Genomic DNA, 17,417 nt, shown 5'->3' with positions numbered 1-17,417 from the left:
TGTGCCTGTTGCTGAGGCATATGTAGATTGTGTACAAGAGGTTAGACGTGTACTAAATGTTCCCCCTCTTCCTCACTGTTTACTTCTCTTTGGACGTCAGCTAACTGCCGATTCATTGACTGTATTGACGCGTATTCGTCTCTGAATATGCGCCATAAAACGCGTTTCTTTAGCGCGTTTCGCTGCTAATCTTTGTGTTTCATGCGTGGACTGTCTATTTCTGGCTCAGAATGTGCCCTACACGGAATTTCGTATTCTGGAAATTCGATGTTGTCGTCCCTTCGATTCCCATCAGTCCGATCCGTCTCAATTCTATCCCCATCTAAATAAGCCTGCTGATTCTGCCGCCCACCGACTGTCCGATTCTCTGATTCACCCTCTGTCCTATTCTCAGGTTCACCGTCTGTCCTATTCTCAACTAGCTCGTTTGTTTACTATTTACACTCCTGAAAATGGAAAAAAGAACACATTGACACCGGTGTGTGAGACCCACCATACTTGCTCCGGACACTGCGAGAGGGCTGTACAAGCAATGATCACACGCACGGCACAGCGGACACACCAGGAACCGCGGTGTTGGCCGTCGAATGGCGCTAGCTGCGCAGCATTTGTGCACCGCCGCCGTGAGTGTCTGCCAGTTTGCCGTGGCATACGGAGCTCCATCGCAGTCTTTAACACTGGTAGCATGCCGCGACAGCGTGGACGTGAACCGTATGTGCAGTTGACGGACTTTGAGCGAGGGCGTATAGTGGGCATGCGGGAGGCCGGGTGGACGTACCGCCGAATTGCTCAACACGTGGGGCGTGAGGTCTCCACAGTACATCGATGTTGTCCCCAGTGGTCGGCGGAAGGTGCACGTGCCCGTCGACCTGGGACCGGACCGCAGCGACGCACGGATGCACGCCAAGACCGTAGGATCCTACGCAGTGCCGTAGGGGACCGCACCGCCACTTCCCAGCAAATTAGGGACACTGTTGCTCCTGGGATATCGGCGAGGACCTTTCGCAACCGTCTCCATGAAGCTGGGCTACGGTCCCGCACACCGTTAGGCCGTCTTCCGCTCACGCCCCAACATCGTGCAGCCCGCCTCCAGTGGTGTCGCGACAGGCGTGAATGGAGGAACGAATGGAGACGTGTCGTCTTCAGCGATGAGAGTCGCTTCTGCCTTGGTGCCAATGATGGTCGTATGCGTGTTTGGCGCCGTGCAGGTGAGCGCCACAATCAGGACTGCATACGACCGAGGCACACAGGGCCAACACCCGGCATCATGGTGTGGGGAGCGATCTCCTACACTGGCCGTACACCACTGGTGATCGTCGAGGGGACACTGAATAGTGCACGGTAAATCCAAACCGTCATCGAACCCATCGTTCTACCATTCCTAGACCGGCAAGGGAACTTGCTGTTCGAACAGGACAATGCACGTCCGCATGTATCCCGTGCCACCCAACGTGCTCTAGAAGGTGTAAGTCAACTACCCTGGCCAGCAAGATCTCCGGATCTGTCCCCCATTGAGCATGTTTGGGACTGGATGAAGCGTCGTCTCACGCGGTCTGCACGTCCAGCACGAACGCTGGTCCAACTGAGGCGCCAGGTGGAAATGGCATGGCACGCAGTTCCACAGGACTACATCCAGCATCTCTACGATCGTCTCCATGGGAGAATAGCAGCCTGCATTGCTGCGAAAGGTGGATATACACTGTACTAATGCCGACATTGTGCATGCTCTGTTGCCTGTGTCTATGTGCCTGTGGTTCTGTCAGTGTGATCATGTGATATATCTGACCCCAGGAATGTGTCAATAAAGTTTCCCCTTCCTGGGACAATGAATTCACGGTGTTCTTATTTCAATTTCCAGGAGTGTATCTCAATGATTTCCCCCCATACTGTCTACATGCTGTCTATCACGCAACCTTCCAGCTTTTGCTCTAGTTAACATGGAAGTTCTTTCAACACACCAAAACCCTATCTATAAAACTGTACGACCACTCACCAGTTGGTTGAACCAACAACAACAATGTCGTGACTTCGGAGCTGTTCTGTCTGCCCTGCAACAGTCTCCAAGCTCCACCCATGCACTTGCAAAGGGACAAGTATGTTACTTCGTAATTCTAACTTATTTGACACTGCATCATTGTGCTTCTCTGCATCACTTAGCATCTGTGTCTATCACCTGAAACTCCTATGCGCCAAAAGCTACTAAAAAATCGTAAAAATCCAATATTTTCCAACACAATAACACAAGACATTGTCACTACAATTCTACTTTCCTCGCTACTTGTATCTGTTGTATTCCATTATCTTTGTAAATAACTGTTCAATACATGAAAGAAATTTTTTTCAAAGTGATAATTCAACGACCTGACGCACATAACTAACGTATATCACTTATTCTAGAACATTTCCATCTTGGTAACGTACCTATTTTACCTATCCTGTCCGTTTTACCTATCCCTGCAGTTTTACCTATCCTGGAGGGGGTCGCCATTTTCTGTGAGTGTGTAGGTTTTATTTTGTCAAGTAGCACAATGGATTAATACAACAAGTTCCCTTTGACTCCTGCAAGAACAGTTTGCACCTCACACTACTATGAAGGTCAGACAGACGCTCCTAATGTACCAACAAGAACTGCTTGAAAAACATTCAGCAACAAATATCTTCTGGAGTCGTCTGCTGTAAGGAAAAGACACAAAAATGTTCTATAAATTCTTATGTAACTGGTGGGATAATTGGGTATGGGAGTATTGCTAGTTACTGTAAGGAAAACATTAAACGAACGAAATATATCATTTACTGCAAAAAAATTATTTGAAATCAAGTGAAACTTTTTCTTGTAAAAAAAGAAATTAATAAATTTCCGCGTAGTACATAGCCTCTTATGGATAGGGATGCTATTACTTTACAAAGAATCCAAAGGTTCTTGTCTCCCTTTTCTTTAAGGATGTAGTTTACTCAGCAGAATGGCTGAGAGCTGTGCCTACACCACTTGAATAACCTTCCTAGGAACGTTCAACGCTGTCACATGAGAAATGTAATGGAGTGTACTGTTAGGGAGGACAAATGGGGCTCACATACACTGCAGCACACAATACGTGAGCTGTAACAACTACAACCTGCGTGCCCACTGCTGACAAATTACACAATTATGTCTTTCTATCTGTATTGACCTTCGCCAATCAAACTCTCCCTATGCCTTGATGAATTCAAGGACTCCCATCCGCTCCTAGTCTAAATATTGGCTTGGTACACCGGTCAGATAACCAGTCCACTGCGATGCCACTCAATACTTGCTTTCAGGCTTTTAACAAGTACACTGTCTGTGTTCACACTGCACAATAATTGTGGCGTCCAAAACAGTGAGCAAATCTTAATCGCGAGTGACTCAATATAGGGTGTCACTCCAATTTGCTAATGACAGAGGTGCTCTCCCAGTGAAGTACTGAGGAGAGACTTTGTTCCTCACCCTTTGCCCACATGTACGAGCGCATACACTCTCGTTAAATGTTCCCACTCCAAAAGCGGCAATGGAAAGGCCATTTTTCTGGAAAAGTTGCAAGGGTATATCAATCACTATTTTCCCTCTCTCCACTAGCTGTTTGCATAAGAAATATTCCGTCATTCAGCGTTGCTCTTTTAAATGGGAGAATGACGTTTCGTTGAGTCGACCAATGTGGAAATCTGTAGCATTTCTGGTGGGTGTGTATGGTCCTCCTGTGAGAACTCCATAAATACGCAGTTGGTCTGTGAAAAAAATGCGTCTTCTGGGCAATTCCACACAATGTAGTGGAATCTGCTTTTAAGTTGAACAAAGAAGTCGTTATCGCTTCGCTCTGGCCAAAGCTGTCTTCTCTCTGGGCGGTATGTTGTTGACCCAGCCCTCTGAAGGGATGGTCTTCCCAGTGGGCTGGTTTCCTCTTTAGAACGAAAATTCCTGAGTCCGTCATGTTGTGTACGCCAGCTTCGACTTTTACAACCTTGGTGTGCACTTGCGATTTACTTGTTAGATATGCATATTGCTTACACGAATTCATACAAAATTGACTCTACCTTATGGAGTTTGGGTTCGAATGAAGCGTCTTGATGTGCAGAATACGATTGTGAGGGCAGAATATCTAAGAAGTGAAGGTCAGGAGACCACGTCACCTTACAGCCTTTTGCGGGCAAGTCCTCCACCATCTGAGTTACCCAAGCACAACTCACGCTCCGTCCTCACAGTTTTACATCTGCCAGTACCTTGTCTCCCACCTTCCAAACTTCACAAAAGCTCTCCTGCGAAATTTGCAGAACTAGCACTCTTGGAAGAAAGGGGAGCACTTGCCTGCAGAAGGCAAAGGTCCTGAGTGCGAGTCTCTGTCTGGCACACAGTTTTAATATGTCACTAATTTTCATATCCGAGCACACTCCGCTGCAGAGTGAAAATCTCATTCTCGACCCTGATTTCTAATTTCTATTATGTCCTTGTCCTCATCAGAGACTGGTCTTAGTTTAATTCTCAATCTGTAGTCTAAGTAAGGCTCATCTTTAATTTATTTTCTATTTCAAATCATCATTGTCAAAGACTCGTTCTACACTGAAGAGCTGAAGAAGCTGGTACACCAGCTTAGTATTGTGAAGGGCAGAAGAGTCACCATGGGTTCAACTAATGTCTGAATTGGTGCTGGAGGGAGCTGACACAATGAATCCTGCAGGGCTATCCATAAATCCGTAAGGGTAGGAAGGTGTCGAGATCTCTTCCGAACAACATGTTGCTAGGCATCCAAGATATGCTCAATAATGTTCATGCCTTGGGAGTTTGATGGGCAGCAGAAGTGTTTAAACTAAGAAGAGTGTTCCTGGAGCCAATCTCTAGGAATTCTGGACGCTTTGGTTGTGGCATTGTCCTGCTGGAATCGCCCAAGTCCGTCGGGAATGCACAATGGAAATTAATAGATGCAGGTGAACAGACTGGATGCTTACGTACGTGTCACCTGTCAGAGTCATATCTCGACGTAACAGGGGTCCCATATCACTGCAACTGCGCACGCCCCCGCACCATTACAGAGCCTCCACAAGCTTCAACAGTCCCCTGCTGATATACGGGGTCGATGAATCCACGACGTTTTCTCCATACCCGTACACGTCCATCGGCTCGATACAATTTGAAAAGAAACTCGTTCGACCAGGCAACATGTTTACAGTCATCAGCAGTCCAATGTCAGTGAAGACGGGCCGATGCGAGGGGTAAATCTTTGTTTCGTGCAGTCATCAAGGGTACACAAGTGGGTCTTCGACTCCGAAAGTCCGTATGGATGACGTTTCGTTGAATGGTTCGCACGCTGATAATTGTTGATAGCCCAGCACTGAAACCGGTTTGCGGAAGGGTTGCACTTCAGTCACGTTGAACGATTGTCTTTAGTCTCGTTGGTCCCGTTCTTGCAGGATATATTTTTGGTCGCGGCGATGTCGAAGATTTGATGTTTTACTAGATTGCTGTTATTCACGGTACACTCGCGAAATGGTCGAACGGGAAAGTCGCCACTTCATCGCTACCTCAGAGATACTGCGCCCCAGCGTTCGTCCGCCGAGTACAACACCACGTTCACACTCACTTAATCCTTGATAACCTGCCATTGTAATAGAAGTAACCGATCTAACAACTGTTAGAGACGTTGTCTTATATAAACTTTGCCGAGCGCATCAGAATGTTCTGGGTGAATCTGTATTTCAATCTGTATTTGAATACGCATGTCTCTACCAGTTTCTGTGGTGATTCAGTGTCGTTCAATTTTTACTTCATCCTTTTCAATAGGATCCATCTCTGACAAATTGTTTTATAGAACTGCAATTATTTCAATATAAACGAGACAGTGCTTCACACCTTCTTCAACATGTAGTCAAAGTGATCTGGTGAGTTTTTGAAGTCTGATATCAGATTCTTTACTTTGACGATTACCTTCAGAGGTAGAGGCGTTCCTCTACCTGCTGTGATCCTAGCTTACCATTATTTGGTCAGCTGAACTGCCGACGTAAACACTGAGCGGCTTACGTTCGCCATGTTGGCGAAACCGTCGGCGCCTTCAGCTTCTGCTAGAGTGTGGAAGCGCAAATTTAGCGTCAGAACGGCGGCTTCCGCCGTGCAGACGCCTTGCGGTGGCGCCACAGCCGGAAGGAAGACAGGCAGGCAGACAGAATCCACATGTAAACACCACAGCTCTCCACTCCACGCCACGCCAGCAGCTGCATAATGCAGCCTGCTAACACGGACTTCCTGCAAGCAGCAGGAGCAGGTACAGCTGTACAGGTGCACAGAGTCGCTCCGCCATATTTACTCTAGCAAAGTTTCCCCCAGGCTACGATATATATACGAGAAGCTTTCATGTGTAATGCAACACTTTTTTTCTGAAAGCCTGTTGGTTTTCTTCAGTATTTCAATACACCATATTATTCCTCAGTCTTCTCGCTACAAAACCCTGATTTTTTACATAATCTCAGTTCAATGCGTCGGCATTACGCCACCTTACTGGCAGGGCCACTATGCCCGCAGAGTACCAATGTACTTGTCAACATCAGAGCCAACATCGTGTTCCATCAGAAATGTCCGCATCATCCACCTAATGCTTCCAGTGCATCCTTCAATGGGCTACACTGGCTGCTGTTTACGGTGTTCTGTTAGGCGTCACGGAAGCCAGCGGGAATACATGTTCGAGTAAGCCAGCTGAAGGACGAGTGTGTCAGCAGTACCAACAGAGACGTTCAGTTGAGCAGCGAGGTGTTTGATTGCTATCACCTCGAATGAGAGTGTCCACACGTTCCAGCACGGCAGGAACCACGGCTGTGTGAAGCTGGCCAGCAGGCTGGAGATCGGACAGGTTTGCGCGACATTCTTATGATAATGAAAGGCCCCTCGTACAACGGTTTGCCATGCTTTTGTTCATTGTAATGCCCTAGTTTTCAGCGAAAAGAAACTCAGTTGTCAGTCTGAAAAGCACCTCCGCTGCAGACGTCGTTTCGAAGGCTACGTATAGTGCCGCCACCTATCGTAACTTCGCGAAACTATTGGGGATAGAGCGGAAATATTCCACATCGTCCCACAACCAATTCTGCATTTTTTCAGGAGAAGCTGGACGAGAAAAAATGTGACTCCATTTCACACGTAGGTTTACCAGAACACTACTGAATAACTTTCAGAGGTTGGTTAGTAGCACCCTCTATATTTACCTCTACATCATACTCAGCAAGCCACCGAATAGTGTGTGGCGGAGGATACTTTTGGTACCACTATCTGATCTCTCCAACCCTGCTCCACTTGTGAATAGAATGATTGTCGGTAAGCCTCTGTATTGGCTCTAATTTCCCGAATTCTCTCCTCATGGTCAATACGCAAAATTTGCGCGGGGGTAAGTAATATGTTGTCCGACTCCGACTGAAAAGCGCTTTCCCTAAATTTCAGCAGTAAATCTTCCCAATATCAGAACGCCTGGCTTGTAATGTTTGTCAGTGGAGTTTCTTTAGTATCCCCGTAACGCTCTCTCGCGAACTAAAGGATCCCGTGACGAAATGCGCCGTTCTTTGTCGGATCTTCTCTATCTTTTCTATCAGTCCTATCTGCTAGGGACCCAGGCAGATGAACAGTACTCAAGAATCAGGCGAACATGCTCCTTATAACGCACTTCTTTCGTGGATGATTTACATTTCCAAATGATTCTATCTATGACTCTGAGTCTGGCACCTGCTTTTCCCATAGGTTTACGTGGTGATTCCAGTTAAGGTGCTGCTGGATAGTTGCTCCTAGGTATTTTACAGTAGATACTGTTTCCAGCATTTGGTCGTCAGTAGTGCAGCACTACAGTAGTGGACATCTTTTCCTATGTATGCGCAGTATGTTACATTTATTTACGTGCAGGGCAATGCTCCAGTGTCCGCACCATTCATGAATTCTCTGCAGGTCGTTCTGCAAATTCTTACTATCTTCTGGTGTTGCTACTTTGCTACTGACAACTGCATCATCTGTGAATAGACTTCAAGAGCCTCCGACGCTCTCTACAAGATCATTTATATATATATTGTAAGCAGCAACGGTCCTATCACACTTCTTTGTGGTACACTGAATATTACATTTACATCTGTCAGTTTTGTTCGGTTAAGACCGACGTGTTGAGTTCTGTATGAAAGGTAGTCTTGAATCCAATGGCATATCTTCTCCGAAACTCCACAAGCTCGTATTTTTTTCGTTAAACAGCAATGTGGGACGGTGTCAAATGTCTTACTGAAATCAAGGAACACGGCATTGACCTGAGCACCGTTGTCAACTTCGCTATGGATCTCATGGAGGAACAGAGCGAAATGAGTTTCGCAGGATCTCTGTTTGGGGAATCAATGTTGATTTTTATAGAGGACATATTCATTTTCCAAAACCGTCATAATTTTTTACCATAAAGCATGTTGCATAATTCTACGAGAGATTGGCGTCAACGATATAGGGTTTAGCTCTAGGCTTGAGCATTTTCTTATAAGGGATCTACGGTCTTCCGAGGTTCGTTACAGAGTAATAAAGTAATTATGATTTATTACGTTTGCTACCACAGTAGCACTTGCTTTTTTGAAAATATCCATACAACAGGGAAGAAACGTGTAATATGAAATAACCGAAACTTATAAGCCCCTACATACAGTACCGAGGAATGCAACAAACTTCAGACGAAACACATACTGTTCTATCACAGTGTGTTCATTCTGCTCGGTCATTGTGCAGTACAGCACGTATCCAGTACAGAACAGTTTCCCTTACAGGTATTGTTCAAAATTCTGAGCACCCTGGTGACAGCAGCGTGTGTAGCGACGCACCATCGACTGACTCACAAGCTAGTTTACTACGTAGATTTGGCGTACTACTTCCACAGCTGCTATAGTTATATCAACGAGGTCCATCGGAGAATCGATCAGCTTCTCGTGAAACAGGCTCTTCACACGCCTCCAGGAGAAGTCAATTGTTGTCGTGTCTGCGAGCGGGCTATCCACGGAACAAGACGTTCTCGATTACTCCACTATCACCCAAATTGTATTCAATGTGATTCCTAACATCGACTGCAGAGAGTACCGGCGACCCTAAGTGTCGAAACCCCATCTGCTGACAAGTTCTCAGAGGCTCTTCTTTTAAGAACTGTGGCAATAAATGCTGAAGAAACATAGAGCTCACGACTCCGTTCATCACATCAGGAAGCAGGTAAGGTCCATTCACAAGATCGTTGATAATACTAACCCATATATACACAGCAGACGTCTGCTGATAGCAACACACCAGTGGGTCTGAATTTTCGCCACCCCATACATGGCTAATCCTCCTTTGAACATGCCCTCCCTCGTAAACATGATCACGTCTGTAAAAAGCAGAAAAATTGGGTCAACCTCTTCACTGCTGTAGGAACCAAGTTGCAAACGCATTTCTAAGTGCAAAATCTGCTGGCTGCGATGATCGCCTTCTGTGCGCGGTGAGCCTGGAATTGTTTTTCCTGCAAGACTCTCAAAACAGGTGACTGGCCTATGTTCAGAGCTCGTGCAACGCGCCCGCTACTAGAGGCCGGATTGTCAGTAGTTGCGGGTAACACTCTCTCTTCCATATCGGTTGTTCTTTTCTTATAAAAAGAAGAGGTTGAGGCCCTCCACGCCCACACCGTCATGATGGCCAACTCAAACGGTCTACTGCCCTCTCTGCAAAAGGGTTAGTTTTGACTAAAGTGAGGTGTCGCAGGAAGTGGATCCTGCGATGTTTGCTTACGTTAAGGTTAACCATTAATACGCGCTCATCTGGAGACAGACTGGGTCGAAAGGCGAACAAAGTTTAGCGGTTTGAAGGGCAGAGGAAGAAAAACGCAAAGGCAAACAGCCAAGGGAAGAAAACGTCTGCAATAGTTAGGTCGGATGTCTTGTTGCCAGCCACAGGTCATGCAATGGCAGGCTTTGTTGGTAGTGGGTGTCATGCATGTCGATACCTTTGACGTTGTGCGGTGCTGTTACTCGGACCCTGCCGCTGGGTGCCGGTGCCCATCTCTCGGTCAGCGTCAGTAAACCTGTAACAGCTAGGCTCATCATCGTTATGTGTCCGATAGGTCCTATATCACATGCACAGTGTAGGGTGATGTTGGCGATTTGTTTGTGCGTCACTGGTTAGTTCGTCGGTTTCCCTGCTGTAGCCTCTTGGTCGTCTTTAATAACAGGTGGTATTTCCAGTCAACGTTGCTGATATGCAAGGGCTTGCCTACGTTTGTCGCTTGTTGGCGTGTGTTATCCTGCCATAGGTGGCTATGCCCTGAGCTAGCAGGTGTTATAGCATATCCCACACAGTCAGTATCTTCCATTCTATCACCGAATGACCCAGTTTCTCGTAGGCGCCTATCCACCAGTAAATATATCGTCCATAAAGGACGGAAATGGTTCAAATGGCTCTGAGCACTAAGGGACTTAACTTCTGAGGCCATCAGTCCCATAGAACTTAGAACTACTTAAACCTAACTAACCTAAGGACATCACACACATCCATGCCCGAGGCAGGATTCGAACCTGCGACCATAGCAGTCGCGCGGTTCCAGACTGTAGCGCCTAGAACCGCTCCGCCACCCCGGCCGGCAAGGACGGCATTCTCAGGGCTGCGATGTTGCGCCGGTCTATATTTTATTTTGCCACTACACATTTCGATGATTCACAACATCATTATCTGGTGGTGAATTGTTTATTTATATGGTTGGTGTTGGTGAATAACACAGACGTCTTTTCGCAGTCGCAGATCAACGGCAGTGAAGATTATTTTACGTCTTTTGCTAACGATTAAATAGCTTATTTATAATAGGTACTCTAGAAGTTAGAAAACATGAATTTCTGACAGTGAATTGTACTTGCAGTGAAGGTAGAATTATAAAAGGTCTGCATACTTTTGCTTGATGTATGTCCTCTCCATTGCACACTATATTTACACTGTCGTTTCAATTATGTACATGTTACAGGTATGTTTGTTTACACTGGAGATACAAGATTAAATGGTTTCTACAAAAATACGTTTTAATTTTTTTTAAATATATGAATGGGCTGCACCAGAATACTAAAATGTGCTCAACTCAGTACATAGGTAGTACATAATCACCGCTTCTGCTTCGAAATCTGTCCTAGCATAGTATCAACTTTCCAGTACCCAATGTAATACAATTCCGCCGCCTGTGCTTTCCGCCAATTCTCAACGCGGTCAGCATCTCGCTGTCTGTGACGAAATGCGGTCCTCATAGCCAGCGGCTCACGTTAGCAAGGAGATGAAAATCAGGTGTAGCCGAGCCCAGGTTGTATAGAAGGTTATCAAACACTTCCCATGGAAAATACTATAGGGGCGTCTCTGTTTCAGTTGCACTGTGAGTCCGAGCATTGTCATGGAGAAGGACAGCGCCCGATGTAAACATTCCTAGCCTTTTCTTTCCCTGACTGCCTACGTCACGGACGTCTGCAGTCTTGCTTCAAAGTTCCCGCCCCAGCTTCGCACTTTGCTGGTACGTATGACAGTTACGTTATTTGGACTGCATGAAATCAAGCGGAACTCCTCAGATTGAATAAGTCGAATAACAGAACACACTTCACACTTGGCGGGAGACGCTACTGTTTTAGACTATTTACGTGCTCACAGTGTGCTCAGAAATGAAAAGTGCGACGTGAGGCAGTCGACGTGTATATTAGACAGACAACAAATCTGTCCAAAGCTTCTACGGATTTTCGCTGTGGTTTTATTCTCACAACCGATTAGCCTTTGAAAATAAAATAGCTCTCGTTTAATCTTTGCAGAACAGTGAGGTAACTTATTTGTGCCTGCTGATGATTATGGGCATGTTGCTTCTTCACGATTCGTACTGACTTGAAGAAATAAACACATATCGCAAAACCATCTTACCAGGGACTACGTACTGTTACATGTTACACAGATGCATTGTCAACATCAACGGGGATACAATCACGGAAGAAGATGTGTCTACAGCTACTGTAGTGTAGGCTACTTGAACGTCCCGTACTCAAGAACTGTCTATGTGATGCCTCTGTGGAGCGACGTATAGAAAGCGTGTACTTTTACAGGCAGAGAGTAGCCAACGATGCTACTGTCTCATAATGCCTCGTGACCGAGGCAGCCACATATTCTGAGTAACATACACTCCTGGAAATTGAAATAAGAACACCGTGAATTCATTGTCCCAGGAAGGGAAAACTTTATTGACACATTCCTGGGGTCAGATACATCACATGATCACACTGACAGAACCACAGGCACATAGACACAGGCAACAGAGCATGCACAATGTCGGCATTAGTACAGTGTATATCCACCTTTCGCAGCAATGCAGGCTGCTATTCTCCCATGGAGACGGTCGTAGAGATGCTGGATGTAGTCCTGTGGAACGGCTTGCCATGCCATTTCCACCTGGCGCCTCAGTTGGACCAGCGTTCGTGCTGGACGTGCAGACCGCGTGAGACGACGCTTCATCCAGTCTCAAACATGCTCAATGGGGGACAGATCCGGAGATCTTGCTGGCCAGGGTAGTTGACTTACACCTTCTAGAGCACGTTGGGTGGCACGGGACACATGCGGACGTGCATTGTCCTGTTGGAACAGCAAGTTCCCTTGCCGGTCTAGGAATGGTAGAACGATGGGTTCGATGACGGTTTGGATGTACCGTACACTATTCAGTGTCCCCTCGACGATCACCAGTGGTGTACGGCCAGTGTAGGAGATCGCTCCCCACACCATGATGCCGGGTGTTGGCCCTGTGTGCCTCGGTCGTATGCAGTCCTGATTGTGGCGCTCACCTGCACGGCGCCAAACACACATACGACCATCATTGGCACCAAGGCAGAAGCGACTCTCATCGCTGAAGACGACACATCTCCATTCGTCCCTCCATTCACGCCTGTCGCGACACCACTGGAGGCGGGCTGCACGATGTTGGGGCGTGAGCGGAAGACGGCCTAACGGTGTGCGGGACCGTAGCCCAGCTTCATGGAGACGGTTGCGAATGGTCCTCGCCGATACCCCAGGAGCAACAGTGTCCCTAATTTGCTGGGAAGTGGCGGTGCGGTCCCCTACGGCACTGCGTAGGATCCTACGGTCTTGGCGTGCATCCGTGCGTCGCTGCGGTCCGGTCCCAGGTCGACGGGCACGTGCACCTTCCGCCGACCACTGGCGACAACATCGATGTACTGTGGAGACCTCACGCCCCACGTGTTGAGCAATTCGGCGGTACGTCCACCCGGCCTCCCGCATGCCCACAATACGCCCTCGCTCAAAGTCCGTCAACTGCACATACGGTTCACGTCCACGCTGTCGCGGCATGCTACCAGTGTTAAAGACTGCGATGGAGCTCCGTATGCCACGGCAAACTGGCTGACACTGACGGCGGCGGTGCACAAATGCTGCGCAGCTAGCGCCATTCGACGGCCAACACCGCGGTTCCTGGTGTGTCCGCTGTGCCGTGCGTGTGATAATTGCTTGTACAGCCATCTCGCAGTGTCCGGAGGAAGTATGGTGGGTCTGACACACCGGTGTCAATGTGTTCGTTTTTCCATTTCCAGGAGTGTATTTGCTTCAGATAATTTAGAAGGAGATTCCTTTAATGCCGTGAAAACCTATGCCATGACATAACATCCGTTTACGAAATCTACTGCTTCATTGCATATCTTTTGCTACTTAATGAAACGAAATTTAATACAGTAAAAAGCGTATATCGTAATAAGGGTTTGTGGCTGTAGTTTGTAAATTATGTTTTGACAGCAATTTTCACATGACAGTCATTTACTGATTATTATTAACAGAGTTTACGGAATTATGAACGATAATCAAGAATCATGTGAGGTTTTACCACAGTTATCAGACAGATTTATTTAACTCTAAAACTGTAAAATTATGAATATATTACACATAATTCAAATTTTCTGTCATGATCCACATTATGCGATCAAAAGTATCCGGACACCACAAAAACAAACGTTTTTCATATTAGGTGCATTGTGCTGCCACCTACTCACAGGTGCTCCATATCAACGACATCAGTAGTCATTAGACATAGTGGGAGAGTAGGATGGGATACTCCGTGGAACTCACGGACGTCCAACGTGGTCAGTTAATTGGGTGTCACTTGTGTCGTATGTCTGTACCCGAGATTTCAACACCACTAAACATCCTTAGGTCTATTGTTTCCAATGTGATAGTGAAGTGGAAACGTGAAGGGACACGTACAGCACAAAAGCGTACAGGCTGACCTCGTCTGTTGACTGACAGAAACCGCCGACAATTGAAAAGGTCGTAATGTGTAATAGGCAGACATCTATCCCGACCATTACACAAGGCTTACAAACTGCATCAGGATCCATTGCAAGTACTATGACAGTTAGGCGGGAGATGAGAAAACTTGGGGATATCATGGTCGAGCGGCTGCTCGTAAGCCACACATGACACCGGTAAATGCCAAACGGCGCCTCGCTTGGTGTAAGGAACGTAAAAATTGGACGATTGATCAGTGGAAAAACGTTGGGTGGAGTGACGAATCACTATACATAATCTGGCGATCCGATGGCAGGGTGTGGGTATGGAGAATGCCCGGTGAACGTAATTTGACAGCGTGTGTAGTGCCAACAGTAAAATTCGGAGGCGGTGGTGTTATGGTGTGGGCGTGTTTTTCATGGAGGGGGCTTGTACCCGTTGTTGTTTTGCGTGGCACTATCACAGCACAGGCATACACTGATGTTTTCCAATGTTTCAGATGGCTCTGTGCTCTATGGGACTTAGCATCTGAGGTCATCAGTCCCCAAGAACTTAGAACTATTTAAATCTAACTAACCTAAGGACATCACCCACATCCATGACCGAGGCAGGATACGAACCCGCGACCGTAGCGAACGCGCGGTTCCATACTGAAGCGCCTAGAACAGATCGGCCACACCGGCCGGTTACACTGATGTTTTAAGCACCTCCATTCTTCCCACTGTTGAAGAGCAATTCAGGAATGGTAACTGCATCTTCCAACACGATCGGGCATTGTTCATAATGCACGGCCTGTGGCGGAGTGGTTACGTGACATTAACACATCTGTAATGGACTGGCCTGCACAGAGTCCTGACCTAAATACTACAGAACACCTTTGGGATGTTACGGAATGCTGACTTCGTGCCAGGCCTCACCGACCGACACCGATACCCCCCCTACAGCGCAGCACTCCGTGAAGAATGGGCTGCCATTCCCCAAGAAACCTTCCAACTTCTGATTGAACGTATGCCTGCGAGAGCGGAAGCTGTCATCAGGGCTAAGGGTGGGTCAACACTATACTGAATCCCAGCATTGCAGATGGAGGATGCCACGAACTTGTAAGTCATTTTCAGCCATGTGTCCGAATACTATTGATCAGATATTGTACATTGTCCACTGTAGTTCATATATAGCGATAATATAATACATAATAATGTCTTATGAAACCCTCATTGGGAACCTTCTATTAATTATGTCCAGTTACAGGTATTTGTCCCATGGGTTGTGCATCATAGTAAGATAAAGCAAATGACCATATTTGTGTTTCTGCGATTTAAAACTACATGGATACGTTTGCACTGCAAAATGTTATTAGATCCATGATAATTCATATGAAATATACAATGCTGCAATGAGAGTAATTTCAAAAGCTTAGTGGGTACTAGCCTCATCGATGAAAATCTCACTAGGAAACATTAATATTACTTGGGTCCATCTGATGTTAAAAATAATCAGTGAACCGAGAATACTCGGCCTCGATATCGTCTACTTCATTTGTATTATTCTCCAATTGTCTTTAATGCAATATTTATGTTTGTCTTGTTAATTCGCAATTCTACCCAATGCACGGACTATTTGACTGCAAGATCACAGAAACAGGCTGTTATTTGCAGCGAGTTAGCTACTGGGCACTAAAGCAGACGTGTATGTCTCGAGGCATTCTTTTCAATCATAGCCCGGTTGCCTAAGACACGAACAGCATTAGGTAAAGTCCCAGTTGGTCTGCGCGTTTGAGATGCTGATTAGTAAGCAACTACTCAACAGAATATCCAATTAGGTAACATCTCGAAAGCCGAACCCAGAGAAGTCGACGTAATAGTTCATCGCAAAGGCGTCACACTGGGTTCATGACTCAGGACTCATGAGTGGTCAATATATATTAGGAATTCTATTCCCCACACATTATTTGCTCAAATTTGCTGCTTTATCACAGGCTGCATTTAACGCCCAGAGCAACAAACTTCCTCCACTGTGCACAGTACGCAGTATTATCAAATGAGTTCATATTCTTCCGCACAAACACGTACAGCACCCCCATACTGAATCAGCTATTTCGTATTTCACTTTTGCCATCGCACATGATGGTAGATAACGTTCTCCTAGAATCCACGAAACCGGAACCCTTTTACAGGATTGCTTCAGAGTGTAGCGTGATTAATCGCTCCAAATCACTCATTTCCAATCATCCATGGTCCTGTGGAATCGCTCTTTACACCACCTGAAGTGCTACTTAGCAATTAATACTGATATTCACGACGCACAGTCATTATACTAGATGGACTGCTGGTTAAGTTCGGAGCTCACGAGGCTTTCCTTCTGCTGACTTCAAGTGAGTTTTTTACAACCACACTCTGCATTGCTCGTGTACCTTGCCTGTCTGTTTATAATGTCTTGCATGAGATGTGGTTGCTCCTTCGCGTATCCACTTCACAGTCACATTGATTACAGTAGATGTGGGAATTTTAGAAACGTTGAAGTGTCTCTGATAGATTTGTGACATCTAATGACTCGTAAACTTTCGGAGTCACTGGACTCCCTTGCCCTGACCATTCTGCTGGTCCCGCTTGTCCTCTGGCAGCACAGAACAGCCGGGTCCGACTCTCGAGGCATTTGGAGGTCGATTCCGTATTAGATAGCGAAGTCTGGATAATTTTCATGTAGTAGGGTAAACAGCATCGCTACAGGTTGTTTCATTTGATCCGTCATCTTACATTATAAGTTTTCTACTGTTGTCAGACAACAGGGTAGAAGTCCTGCTTTTGTGTCACATTTAAGATCCGTATCTCGCTAATCCCCCCCATGAACCATGGACCTTGCTGTTGGTGGGCGTTGCGTGCCTCAACGATATACATAGCCATTCCGTAGGTGCAACCACAACGGAGGGGTATCTGTTGAGAGGCCAGACAAACTTGTTCCTGAACAGGGGCAGCAGCCTTTTCAGTAGTTGTAGGGGCAACAGTCTGGAAGATTGACTGACCTGGCCTTGTAACACTAACCAAATCGGCCTTGCTGTGCTGGTACTGCGAACGGCAGAAAGCAAGGGGGAACTACAGCCGTAATTCTTCCCGAGGGCATGCAGCTTTACTGTATGGTTAAATGATGTTAGCGTCTTCTT

The sequence above is a fragment of the Schistocerca americana genome, chromosome 3 (assembly GCF_021461395.2).
Source record: "Schistocerca americana isolate TAMUIC-IGC-003095 chromosome 3, iqSchAmer2.1, whole genome shotgun sequence".
Taxonomy (NCBI): Eukaryota; Metazoa; Arthropoda; class Insecta; order Orthoptera; family Acrididae; genus Schistocerca; species Schistocerca americana.
The sequence above is the reverse complement of the archived record's forward strand: the minus strand, read 5'-3'. Positions refer to the sequence as shown.